This window comes from Natator depressus, chromosome 2 (genome assembly GCF_965152275.1).
Source record: "Natator depressus isolate rNatDep1 chromosome 2, rNatDep2.hap1, whole genome shotgun sequence".
Lineage (NCBI taxonomy): Eukaryota > Metazoa > Chordata > Testudines > Cheloniidae > Natator > Natator depressus.
In genome coordinates this window covers 62,798,466-62,812,871 of record NC_134235.1, presented here as the reverse complement: position 1 = coordinate 62,812,871, position 14,406 = coordinate 62,798,466, and the positions used below count along the sequence as shown (strand labels likewise).

General features: G+C 40.4%; 1 long non-coding RNA gene across 1 annotated transcript; it reads left to right on the top strand.

Annotated features, from left to right (window-relative positions):
* The first annotated feature begins 388 nt into the window (after window positions 1-388).
* Window positions 389-14,202, top strand: LOC141981403 (uncharacterized). Its single transcript, XR_012637765.1, has 3 exons — window positions 389-577; window positions 3,054-3,120; window positions 14,174-14,202. It is a non-coding gene; the product is annotated as an uncharacterized LOC141981403 (long non-coding RNA).
* The last annotated feature ends 204 nt before the right edge of the window (window positions 14,203-14,406 follow it).

The following is a 14,406-nucleotide window of genomic DNA, read 5'->3' as shown; positions in this document are numbered from 1 at the left end:
CCATCAATCATGCCAAAGCACGTGGCTCTTGCTATCATGACAATGAGGCCTGGGAAAGCACCAAGAATAGATAACTTGCCTACAGATCAGTTAAAAGCAACTGGCAAATGTGGTCCTGATATTACGTGGAAAATTTGTAATGATATATGGATGACTAGAAATTGGCCAGATGACTGGCCAAAGGGAATTTTTCTGACCTTGCCAAAAAAGGGAGACGTAACACAGTCTATTAACTATCAAACCATCTCCCTGATATCACTCAGGAGCAAAGCTCTGATCAACATATTTAGGATTGCATGAAACTAAAGACAGAAGCAGAACTAGCACCACAACAAGCCGGTTTCAGAGGGGACTGAGGCACACATGACCAAATCATGAATATCCGTCACATCATTGAAAAATGCAGAGTGCAGTCACACACTGATCATGTGCTTCATTAACTATTAAAAAGCATTTGATCCTGTCCAGCACAATCATCTTTGGAGGATACTGGCTGACATGGGGATTCCAGAGCATCTCATTGAACTCGTCACAAGTCTCTACCATCACCAACAGACCACAGTATCAACTACAGTAAGTAAGTAACAGTGAATGGTTTCCCACTGGGCAGGGTGTGAAATAAGGGTGTATTTTGTCCCAAGGTTTTTAAATAAATATATACACAGAATTTATTATGGGACAAGCCTTGAAAGGTTCTGACAAAGTGGAAGGAGCTGGGATTTCCATTGGTAGACACTTCTTAACTGACCTCCAGTAGACTGATGACACATTACTCTTTGCTACAATTACCAGTGCAATGCAACAAATGTTGGAGTCTCTAAGAACAGTTAGAGAGGAATATGGACTTTTCCTGAATGCAACACAAACAAAATGCTTGTACATTGACATGACTAACAAAAACAGAAAGCAAGTGGACATTGTGTTGAATAGACAAACTGTAAAGGCAGTAGATGAATTTACTTATCAAGCCTACAGCTTGTCATAATCTGGCAAACCACAGCATTCCAGTGAGTTAACCCAGTCTAGTCACTAAAACACCCTGTTCTGAACCCTTTCCCAGATCCTTGTTGTCGTCTTCCAGTCTGAGCTTCATACAGTCTATAGTGCAGCTCACTGCTTTTAAATTAGTCTCCCATTTCTTGTCTGCATTTTCCTCCTTCAAACCTAACTCTTCCAGGAATCTTTCTTCCCTTGTTCTCCTCAATTGTGATCTCTCTTCTCCCACCCACACACAATCTGTTTTTATGTCTCCCCTTTGACTGTAAGTTTCATGGCAGAAAGGTGTCACTCTTGTTTTATGTAGCTCCTCACACACTTATACCACTATATAAATGAATGTCATTATTGACCACCTACTGCACTTGAGATGTACAATAAACAGGTGAATGAGATGAGATGACTCCTTTTTCCCTTTCATCTATCGTTATATTAATAAGCCCTAAAAATACACTGCTTAAGTCTTACTGCTTAATTTCACATTTTAGTAACACTAGCTTATGTGGTATGTTCCATCTGGGTTATTTTAGAATGTAAGGGAATGGCTAAACAACTTCTAAATTTAATTCACTTTTTTTCTTTTTCTGGCTGGAACACAATAAAGCAAATTAAAATCAGTGATTGATTGTCTTTGAGAGCATTATCATCAAGGCTGAATACTTAAACAGTGTGCCAAATGAAACTATTTAATCACATTCTTTCCTGTGTCTCTCACTTCTCAGTCAGTATATCATGAGCCAAGTAAATGACATTAACTTTTATTCAAAATAGGAAAAGTTCATTTATTCAGTTTGAACATTCCTCCCATGTCAAAGATGTGGTTTTTTTTCTTGAAATCTCTATATTTAGGAAAACATAACAGTATTTGACTTGAAGTCATTTGGCATTATATATATATATATATATATATGTGTATATACCTTTTAGAAATGGCTCACGGAGAGGTTCTGTCCTCCTACTACAACATGGACAAAGCCCTAGTGAACGTGGAATGCTGTTTCCATCAATATACACCTGTGTACAACTGTGGAATCCTTCTAATAGATGGTCAATACTGTTTCGTGTTCTTCTTAGCTGGTGTTTCTTTGAATCATTCTCATGTATTGAACTACACTGTTTGGTTTTTTGGGGTGTGTTATGTTTCAGTTCTATTCTATTAGTTGTCTCAAGGCCTGTGGTGATGGGTGTCCTAGATAATATCAGAATGCTACTATTCTGCACCCTGCCCTCATTTTGCATGACTACAGATGGTGCCAGGCAGGGAAGAACCATGATCATTTGTCTTTTTTGTATTAATGTAAAACACCGCTACTCTGTGCATTTCTGACTTTTTCTTTTTGTGGCTACATTACTAAAATGTACAGAAGATACATTTGTAATGTAATGATCTGAAAACAAAGAAATAATTTTAATAAATTTAATCATGTTGATCTTTATTTTTATTTAAAAAAAGTATTTTTCTCCAAACTGGCACCCATCAATTTATGGGCCAATATTTTGTACATTTCTCTTCTGCAGGATCTGTTGCTGAATCTTTTAGTAACTATCACCACGCCCCAAGATCCTTTTTATTTCTCCTCATCACTAGATGCAGAGGGGCACTTTTATGCCAACCCTGTTTGGCATGGCAAGTAGACCCTCAAAGAGCCTAACTGGGGTTCACGTATAAGCCTGGCAGAATCTGGCCCTTAATTTTCATGTTTTCTCAGAGCGCATACAAGTGGGATTTGAATCTCGTAATTTTATTTCCCCAAAATTTTTAGGGAAAGGAGGGAGGATAATTTTTTTGTAGCTTCCCCAGCAGGAAGTCAATGACGTTTGCATGCTGAATTTCAAAGAGTACTGACAAATTAAGCCTTTTTATTTTAGTTGCAATCACGTTGCCTTTTGTGTGTGAGGGGTGGGGGGGAATGCTGTTTAAAATCTGTAAATACCACTACTACTTCGAGTGCTTGTTCATGTCCATTCCACATTAATGTGGAATGGACGTGAACAATACATCTCAAAGAACAACAGTTACGAGAAAGTAAGTAACTGGTTTTTTTTATCCCTTCCAGATCCACTTAAAGGGTCACTTCTCTCATGATGCCTACAGAACACAGCCATGTGATCACAGCTAAGCAGGTGATGAGCAGAGATTACTGATATTGATCATCTTATTATACCGATGTATTGTGCACCCAGTTGGTCTATGCAAAACGTACATGATTTACTATTACCCTGTCCTGTCCTCCCATTCAACCCTCCACCTATTTGTCTTGTGTTTTGTCTTTAAGGTTGTGTGCTCTTTGAGGTAGGGATTATCTTTTGCTATATATCTGTGCAGCACCTAGTACAATGTGTCCCGAACCTGGCTGGAGGCACTACTTAAATACAAACAATGACAACAGTAATTAATAATAAACTGACACACTGACCTGTCTTAAACAGTACAAGGATTGTCTGCACAGTCCAGTTAAGGTGTCTGTCCATTTTAAACTGACAATCTGTATAGAAACCTGTTTTACATAAAGAGACCTTAATTCATTTTAATCCCACCATCCACCATTTTCACCAGCATTCATTTTACCATGACCCACCCTTGTGGTTCTTCTCCATCCCCACATCCTCGCTGAATATTACCCTCCATGAAATCCACAGATCTGTGTAGGGTGACCATACATCCTGTTTTGACCAGGACAGTCCCTTTTTTAAGCTCTGTCCCAGCTGTCCTGACTCCCCCCCCAGCCAAAAGGAGGCATTTGTTCTGTTTGCTCTTGCTGACTTGATCAGTTGGCAAGATCAAATGGGACAAATGCCCACTTTTGTCAAAAAAGTGGGGTGCAGTGTGGAGGAATGTTGGGGGGGTGAGCAGAGATACCAGCCCTTCCCGCCCCGCAGTTCGGAGGCAGAGCTGGGGAGGGGAGGCAGTGTTCCAGCATGGGGGGGGGCCACAGGGTTCCAGCGACCAGCAGACAGTCTCCGGAGGCCCCCCCTCCTCCCTTGCAGCGTTCTAGCCACAGGCAACAGTCTTGCGGTGGGGAGGGCAAAGGGGGAATCGGGCAACTGGCTGCGGGTGTCCCATTTTCTCTTTGGGAAATATGGTCACCCTAGATCTGTGGCATACTGTCTATTAACTACTTCAGGTGTTCCTCTCTGAACTTATTGAGTTTACTATACAGTGCTGTGATTCACTTCTTGTGAGAAGAAAGGCACACAAGTGGTAGCCTATCACCAGTTCACTGGGGGATAAGTCCTCATATGATCTTAAAAGTGGGGAGAGTAAACTCCTAATCTATACCAGGAATGGATACGGGCTGGGACTGCTTTTTCTATATAAATATGTATGGGGTGGCAGGTCCTGGGATGATTGACAGACTGACAAGTCACTGGCAGAAAGTGACCTGAAAGGAGCAGGGTTTTAAATACAAGGTTTGCTTTCTTGAGAAGTCAGAGAGTACAGTGGGTAGGAGAGATCAGCTATAAACAAATCTCTGGCCTAGAAAAGCAGGAAGTGTCTGTGCCTTTGATCAAAGCATTTGGGTTTTTGCATTGTTATCTGTCTTTTCTTTTTCTACAAATAAATACAGCTGCTTTTTTGGTACCAAAATGAACATGCTCTAAACTGGTTTCTGTTGAGGGCTCTGGCACTGCACTTGCTGTACCTTTAAGAATTTTCTCTAGTGAAGCTGGGAGACTTTGATTTCTTTCTGTTGGGACATAAAACAGTAAGTGTGTGTGTGTTCACTAGAGCGCACAAGACTTCACAGTTGGAGGGTGAAGCATAACCATTTAAGGGGGAAAAAGGAGGTTGGTTTGAATGAGAGAGTTCATATGTAAAGGAGATGAGGCTGAAGTAGAGGAGAAGTATGATTCTAAGTAGGCATAATGGAGGCATGCAGGTATTTAGTGCCTCCTGTAAAGTGAGGCTTAGTGACTTGTCACACATCACACAGGAAGTCCGCGTAAGAGTGGGACCAGAAATTAGAGGCCAGATCCTTGCTAAAGTCTCTTTGTGCCACTTGAGCCATTACAACCCAATGTAATTTACAGCAGCTCTAGGCTGCTTTAACTTGTGATGTGGAAAGGTTTGGCCCTAACCTCTCCCCAGATTTGGGGAGTAAGTGAGTCAGGAAAGTGGTTTAGAGTCACTTTGCTTTTGTCTTAGTTATGCTGGGCTCTGCTCCATCACAGCTGAAGATTCAGTCCTAAATGTGCTGACTCCTAGTAGAGTGGATAAGAGGTTGGGTTCCTGGGGTTTCAAAACATCCGTAACTATGCGCTTTAGAAAATATTGTTTCCAGAGGGTAATATGGTCAGATATTTCAAGTAATGGAACATCCAACAGTCTAGTTCTTTGTTTTTGAAAGCAAGAACAGGAATGCTGAAGGAACAAAAATATGTACAGAGAAACCTGTACACAATCATCAGTATGGGTTAAACACTGAATGTTTTTGGCAGAAGTGCAGATCCGTAGGCTTCCAGTAGTCTCACCTGTACATAGAGATCTGGGGAAGTTAAGAGGTAAGGCCTTTGAAAACATTCCAAACCTCTGTGATGCACTGAGATCTGACTAAATTTGTCTTGGGCACATTTTTCTTCCTGAGAGTAGAATTTGGTTTTAAGGCTGGTACAATAGATGAAAAGCAAATTTCCAGACCCTTGCAACCCTGCAGCAATGCTGCTTGCAGTGACATAGACACAAACCTCCTTTACTTTTCATGGTTTACCATCAGTAGGATTAATTAATGTGTAGCACATCCCTTCCTTATCAATTACTTTTTAAAATGAACAAATTGACAAGAACATTAAAAAATATAACGGCTATTAACAAAACTAAAAATATTCTTCTCAGGTGTCTGGACCATTGATACATTCCATCCTTATGATCTACAAATTAGAGAGCTTGTATGCTTCCAGGTATAAGAAGGAGTCTTCTCTTAACACTTGGAACCTAGTAAATATAAGTAATTACAACAAATCAGAGGCCATTGTGTAGCTGGTATCTTTTTTTTAAATTGCATTTATTTATAAAGCATGAGCAAGGAACTTTACAAATCACTACCAAACACAATCCAAAAATACAATACTAACAATCACAGAATTGAATGTATTACTTTTTGGTTAGAGAAATAAATGCTCCAGGAAATGAAGAATGGGACCTGATGAAGTGACAGGGGATCTGGTGAAAGTCTTGGGCAAGAGAGGCATAAAATGGATGATCAGAGTGGTTAACGCCATATGGATAGATAGACTTGCACCTGTCCTTCAGGAATTGGTTCCAATTCATAAGAAGGGAAATATCCATGAATGTGGAAACTATCAAGGGATAAAGCTATTGTTGCATAGGATGATGATACTGGAAGTATCCTGGAAGCTAGGATAAGGAGAATGGTGGCACCCCTCCTCAAACAAGACCAGTTCAGCTTTAGGAAAAGATGAGGAACCACAGATGCCATGTTTATAATATGGCAAGGGATAGAGAAGCAGCTAGAACACCAGCAGGATAGGTTAGAGGCTTTTAGAGACCTGGAAAAGGCATACAATAAAGTGGACCAAAGGACACTCACACTAATGCTGAGGAAGTATGAAAGATTTAATAACTATTGGAATGCCCTATTTAGATCACCTACAACAGTGATCTATCTGAATGTGGTTTTTGGAACAAGAAGTCTCTTTGAAGCGAAAGCTGGACCGCACCCGGGGACAGCCCTAAGTCTGCTCCTGTTTATCTTATTGATGGACTGTGTCAGCAGGAGGATCCCACTGGGAAACTGTGAGAAGCTGTTATCTGCAGCTGACATAGCAATAAGGGCATCCTCAAAAGGACACCTAGCGATAGTAAACCAGTGATACGACCAACTAAACTGGCATGGGATGAAAATGAGCATGATTGAGGTCACGTGGGTCAGTAGAGGTGCCACAGGGAAACTGGACATAGAGATTAATTAAGTGAAACTAAACCAGCCTTACCAGTTCAGGTACATTGGCAGGTGGGTTATGGAAGACTGGAAGCTTGAAGATGAGATACAGTCAAAACTGGGGAATGCTGGAAGAGTGTGGAATAACATCTCAGGGGTTGTGTAAATTAAGCCAGTGTCACTGAGTCTTAAAAGTCCACTGTGTGCAGTGCAATGCTGGTTGTTGCAGAAGCATGGGAGATAAGGAGACAACAGGTTCAACGCCTACAAGTGCTTGAGATGAAATGCCTTTGTGCCATAAAAGGGGCTCTTTCATTTCAAAATCTGTCTTTGTGTATTAGGGTGGAGGTTAAAGTTCATGAGGTGGCTGACAAAAGCCCTGGCTCAAACTACCTTTACTTTTCCTAACAAAAATCTCTATCTGTATGAAGAATAACCACAGGTGGGTCAAATTCATATCCAGAAGTTCTCTGTAGTTTCATCGATATTGCAAAGCTCTTGTTCCTTACTGAAAAGATGACATTTGCTATTGAACACTGACATTTAAAAATACAAAACTAGCATATTACATTTTTTCTGAAATATTTGATATTTTAGCAAACAAATGACAGGCAAGGCTTTTCTGGTTTCATTAACTTTTGAGGAAACATTACACGTTATTTGTTCTGGAGTCTCAATCCTTCTCCATTGCAGTGGCAAATGGATGAAAAGTTGATCTTGAGGAGTTTAAGGCAAATTCCAATGTTATTTTATTTATCATGGTAGCATCCAAAGACTTCAGTCCAGATTGGGGTCCTTTTGGGGTAAGGTAGCAAATGCAACATAAAAGATGGTCTCTGCTTTAAAGTTTTTTGATAAATATATCAAGACTAATTAGAAAACACCTTGAAGAGGAAGAGTTTACTCCTTTTATATCAGAAATGCAAGAGCTAACATGGTTCTTATTGCAGATTATGGAAAGTATAAAATCAGCCCAATATTAAAATTAGAAAGTATAGGACCTAGATAGGTGCCACACAAAACAAAGCTGTGCCCTAGCATCAGTATCATCCACTATTGGAGCATATATGCACAGCTTTACTTACTCTAGTATCAAAGATATAGTGGGACTGCAACCAATGGAGCTGCACCAGTGTAAAACCAATAGAGAATCTAGCCCAGTAAGTGTCATGGTTGTTTGATTCATTTAATGTTGGCAGGGCTGCTTTTTTCTTAACTATACACAGATGTGCAAACTGTAAAGTTGGAATCATGATTATTAAGGAGCTGTTAAGGGGCCAAATTGAAGTCAATAGAATGGACTTTGGATTAGTTCCTATTTACATCTCCCATATATTGTGCAATTTTGAAGGGCTGTCCAAATATCCTTTTCATTTTGCAATGGACATAATTCAGATTTTGAATACCTTTGTAACTTTTAAGATAAAAAATCATCATAATCACAGCCTCATTCTGTCCACTCTCGGAGAAAGTTCTGACCATTAGGGCTGGGAAAACTATTTGCAGCAGACAATTTATTTGTAGCCTTTTTGTTTTGAGAATTATCTGCAAACAGATTGAATAATAAACCAATAAAATACAAGTAATTCAATTAGTTGTTTAGGCAACTGTCTTTGAGCCAATGGACTACTTTTGAACTGTTCACTCTGGCTATTTTTTGTGTTGGGTAATCAGTCAAATAAGTCAGGTAGTATTGTTTCTGCTCCCTGAATGGGGAGCCCTGGAGGGCTGTCTACATTATGGCAGCCTGTCATCGATTACTGATGGGTGGTAGTGCTGCCTAGACTTTTTGTAGCTCTGTGCACCATGGCTCCACCTGTTCCTGTCTCTGACAGGTCCCTCTCACTCTAGCCAGGTGTGTACCCCACATAGGCCCTGAATAGGTTAATGTGGGCCTGCATGGCCAGTTATGCTATCTGGCTGCATCTTGAGGATGGGCCACACTTAAATGACCACTAGTCCAAGCTGGCAAAGGAACTCGGTGGCTACTATAAACAGGACATTCAGAACAGAAAGGGGCTGGGCTAAAGGGAGGTGGGGAATTTTCTGACCCCATATGAAGTCACTCTGGAAACTGAAAAAAGAGTCTGTTGGAGAGGGACAATGGGGGGGGGGGGGAAGCACAGCTGAGGATGAAGATGCTCTATGCTGATGAGAGAGAGCTCTCCCATCGGCATAGTTAATCCACCTCTGTTACAGGTAGTAGCTATGTCAGCAGGAGAAGCTCTCCCACTGATAGCACTGCCTACACAGAAGTTTAGGTCAGTGTAACTATGTTGCTTGGGGGGGGGTGTGTGGATTTTTCACACCCCTGAGAGAGGTAGTTATACCAAAGTAATTCTGTAGGGTAGACTGCCCTAAGGGTTCAGCTATTCAGAACTAAGTCATATAGCCTCTCTCCCTTAAGGTGTTATAAGTGCCAATGGTATGGGCACATAGCAACTGTTTGTAAAGGGAAATGCGAGGGAGAGCATTCGTATGAAAAATATATAGAAGGGGCAGAGTTTAATGTAGTAATTGCAGTGGTAATCACAGTCCAGCATATAGAGGGTGTATTGGAGCAAGACAAGCTAAAGTGACACAAAAGACAAAAAAATGTTAATAACGTATCTTTTGCACAAGCTGTAAGGAGCCTCTCAGAGCATCAAGTAGAGATGGAAGAGAAAATCAGCAAATGAAAAGGGGACCAGTAGACATAGCTTTATTCTGTAAAGAATATGATAAACACTGTGAAAGGAATAGGCAATAATATACTAGCAGTGACAAAATAAGGGTTTATTGCTTTTATGATAGAAGTGATAAATTGTACATCACAAACAGGGAAAAAATCAGAAAAAATGAAAATTATAGCAAGAGCAACAGAAAAATACTTGTATATTAGCAATTTGTCAATGGAACATATTCATGCAATTTTGAATGAGATTAATGGAGAAATATGACCATTGGGAATCACAGTCTTCTGTTGGAATGTGCAGTTTGATAGCATATGGTCAAGAACTAAAAAAGTACTGGAAATGAAAACTAAACCAGATATATGTATACAGGAAACATGGCAGGCTAAAAAGCTTGCTTTTAAAATTCCAGGGTATATTGACTTTAGGCAAAACCAAAAACTAGGACTGGAGCACCCACAGGAAAAAAATAGTGGGTGCTCAGCACCCACTGGCAGCTCCACTAACCAGCTCCTCCCCTCCGCCCCCCAGCGCCTCCTGCCCACCGGCAGCCCCGCTGATCAGCGCCTCTCCCTCCCTCCTGCTCACCACCGATCAGCTGTTCAGCAGCGTGCAGGAGGCACTGTGGGGGGACGGGGAGGTAAGAGGTGGGGTGAGGGCAGGGTGGGAAGGGGCAGAGCAGGAGTGGGAAGGGGCAGGATGGGGGTGGAGTAGGGGCAGGGTCTGGGGCGGAGCCGGAGTCGAGCACCCCCCGGTAACACAGGAACTCAGGGCCTGTGGGGGGAAATTAGAAAACTCGGAGCTACAAGAAATAGTGAAGAATGCTAAATCATATATTATATGTGGTGACCTAAATAGTCATAACAAATTGTGGGGGAAGTAAAACAACTCATAAAAATGGTGCATGTTTTGAAAAGTTCATTGATGAAACCAATTCAGTAGTTTTAAATGATGGCCCCACCACTGGATTTAATGCAGCAATTGGTAATGTTTTCTGTTTAGACCTGGTAAATATAACAGCAGATATGGTAAGTAAATGCAACTGGGAAATATATAAAGAAGAAAGAATGGGGTGTGATCATTTCCATATACTTATTACTTTTCAAGGGCAAGATGAGTTTGAAGGCAATGGAAAATTATCCACCTAGAATTTTAAGAAAGCTAATTAGGAAATATTTACATGTAAATGTACTGAGGGAATGTATTTGGGAATAATCTTTGTGTGAGTGATGACACAGGAAGCTGCAATGATAATGTAATAAAGGGATTAATAGCAGCAGCTACTGTAGTCATACCTAAAATACTGAAGTACTCAAAACTAAAAACTCACTTCCGTGGTGAATGAGGAGTGTAAAATGGCAATTAAAGAAAGGAACAAGCCTACAAAAAGTGAAAAGTACAATGAATAGCAAAGATCTAATGAAGTATAAAAGAAGCAAGGCAATAGCACAAAGAATTATTAAATAAACATCAAAGAAAGAAAGTTGGAGGAAGCACGGTTGGCGGATAAATAAAGATATCAAGACATCAGAAATATACAGGCAAATTAGAAAAATTAATGGAATTCAGACTGAGTCATATCCCAGGTCTGATTCCGACTGACAAGATAGCTAGAAGTTCTGATAATGAGAAACTTTCCCAGGGCTAAGTAATGATGAAAATCAAAGTGAAGTTTTCCATTAGATTAAGACAATTCATTGAAGAGTGCATCCTGATCTATTATGTAGTTGGGGTAAACATGAAGATACTACACTGACTAAATGCTTTTGCATCTGGAAATTTGAGAAAGTTATTGATATCAGCAAGAATAAATCCCAGATAAAAATAATATATGCAACATAATGTTTAATTATATCTCTGAAAGCAGTTTGAGGGTTCTCTTGGAATCACATAACAGTATATAGGGGAAAAGGACCGCTAGGGTGGAAACACGTAGTATTAATTCCAATATGAAAACCAGGCAAACTATCCACAGAAGTGGATGCCTGTAGCCCAATTGTCCTTACATCCTTTCTGGATAAAATTATGGAGAGAACGGTGAATGCAAGATTGGTTGCCTATTTGGAAAACAGTGGCGTTATAGGTAAGGGCAGAATGGTTTTAGGAGAAGAAAATGCACCATTGATCACATTATTAAATTAGAAACTGAAATACAAAAAAGTATGAGGCACAAAGGTTTCATGATAGCTGTCTTGTTAGATATTGAAAAGACATATAACATGCTGTGAAGGGAAGTCTTGTTGTATAAAATAGGTGCACTATGGATAAGGGGAAGAATGTATGGGTGGATTACAGAATTGAGTAAAAGCACCATGCAGAGTTGGGGAAAGTTTAATGTTGAATGTGTATATTAAAAATGGTACACAGCCAGGAAATGTTACCACCCAATCTTATTTAATATTATGATAAATGAACTCTCAAGACAATAAGTGTGGGATAGGTGTCACTTTATTCGCAGATGATTGTACTCTGTGCGTTAGGAGCAGGAATATTCAGGTGGCAGAAAAGAGGATCAACAAAGTGCTATGTGAGACCTCTGACTGGGGAAATACATGGGGTTTCAAGTTCTCCATTGCTAAGGCCAAAGGACTTTTCTTTACAAAAAGGAAATCTACAAAGGAATGTAACCTCTAACTGTAGAGAGAACAAAAGAAATAATTAAAGGGTTTAAATTCTTAGGGGTAATATTTGATTACTAAATTACCTTGGAAAGATAATATAAACTATGTTAAAGATAAATGTACAGGAAGGATTAACCTGCTTAAAAGTCTTCCTGGGACTAATTGGGGGGAACAGTTAAAAAACACTGTTGATAGTATACAAAGCCTTAATCAGACCAGCTATTGATAAGGCTACGAGTTTGTCACAGTGGTCACGGATTCTGTGACCTTCTGGGTCCTCTGTGACTTCTGCAGCAGCCAGTGTGGCTGACCCCAAGGCCTCCTGAGCAGTTGGGGTGGCTCCAAGGCCAGCCACACAGGCCGCTGCTGGGGCAGTCTCGGGCCACCCCTCTCTCCCCCAGCAGCAGCAGGAGTTTGGGTGGGGGGCTCAGGGCTGGAGGTTAGGGTGCAGGAGGGGGTGAGGGCTCTGGGCAGCACTTACCTTGGGAGGCTCCCCAGAAGGGGTGACATCCCCCTCCTTCAGCTCTTAGGCAGAGGTGTGGCCAGGCACCTCTGCGTGCTGCCTCTGCCTGCAGGCACTGTCCCCGCAGCTCCCATTGCCCATGGTTCCTGGCCAATGGGAGCTGCTGAGCCGGCGCTCGGGGTGGAGGCAGCACGCAGAGCTGCCGGGTCAAGCGTCCACCCGGGAGCTTGCCCCTGGGCCGCCCCCTGCCCCCCCAAGTTATAGCCAGGGGTATATAGTACAAGTCATGAAGAGGTCATGGGATGTGAATTTTTATTTACTGCCCATGAGCTGTCCATAACTTTTACTAAAAATACCCATGACTAAAACGTAGCCTTAGTTACTGACTATGGCTGACCAAAGTGCTGGGCAGCCATAAGCAAAATTAGAACTTAAAAAATTAGATTTAATACAAGCCCAGGCACTGCATATTGCGTGTGGTGCATTTTATTACAACACCTATATGTGTGCTACACAGATTCTAGTGAAATGCCAGTTACTCTACACCTGAAAACTACTGAACATAACTTTCCAGGCCAAAGTTAATGGGAACTGCAGTGATGAAAATAGCAAACAAATATGAGGATTGTTTGGCTTTCTTTAGGCAAACTATAGCACATAATGTTAGAACTCCACATACCATCTGAGTTCAAGTGTAGATGCAGAAGATGAAAGACAAGGAAAAGCTGAACAAAGTCAGAATTTTTAGTCCTGGGAAGATCACTTATGGGTGGAAAGCTGCATGTTTAAACATGGATTTATAATCCTTTTATAAATGTAAGGGGAAAAAAAGAGATAAGTAGGTATTAAAAATGAAGTGTACCATTGTGTAGATGAAAAGTGGAATTAGTTTTGTCAGATATATACAGATGGGTCCACAAAAGAAAAACAGAGTGGAGACAGCATATTGTATACCAAAACTGGGAATTAGTACATCTAAAAGAATATCCAATTATATAGCTGTCATGACAGCTGAACTAGTACCAATAATGCTAGCATTAAATTGGATCTGGGAGGTATGCCCAGCAGTGGTGGTCATTTTTTTGGATTCAGTTTCAGGCCTTATGGTGAATAAAAAGGGTGTCAGTATGCAGAAGTGATTTAATCAATGAAATTATATTTCTAATAACAGATAAGAATACATGTAGCATTAGCTTGGATCCCAGTGCATATTGGGATAACAAGGAATAAAATGACAGACAAAGCAGCTAAAAGCACTCTAAAAAACCAGAAGGATTGACACATAAATTGCCTTGAGTAAACAGGAATTCAAAAGCCTAGTACAGAAAAATGTAAAAGAGGAATGGCAAACAAATTGGATTAATGGGAAAAAAGTGGAAGATTATTTTTTTATGAATTATTAGAGTTGAGGATAGCAACATACTTCAAGGCCTTGATAGGACTAAGGAAGTGCTTTTGTTGAGAGTACTAACTGGCCATTGTAACATGGCTTAAACAAAAACCTATTTTTTTAATAAATAGACACAAAGATGGACTATGCATGCTATGTAAGGTGGAAGAAACAATTGATCATCTCGTACAGGTATGTAAGCATTTTGATAAAAGGGAAAAGCTTTCTGAGGAATTCAAATGACTTGAGGTAACAAATTAAAAACATTGGGGAACTGGGGTATTATTAAAAAGGCATTGTTATATTACCTGAAAAAGACAGGGCAGAGCGAGAGAATCTAAACTGTTAAATATTGAGGAATTAT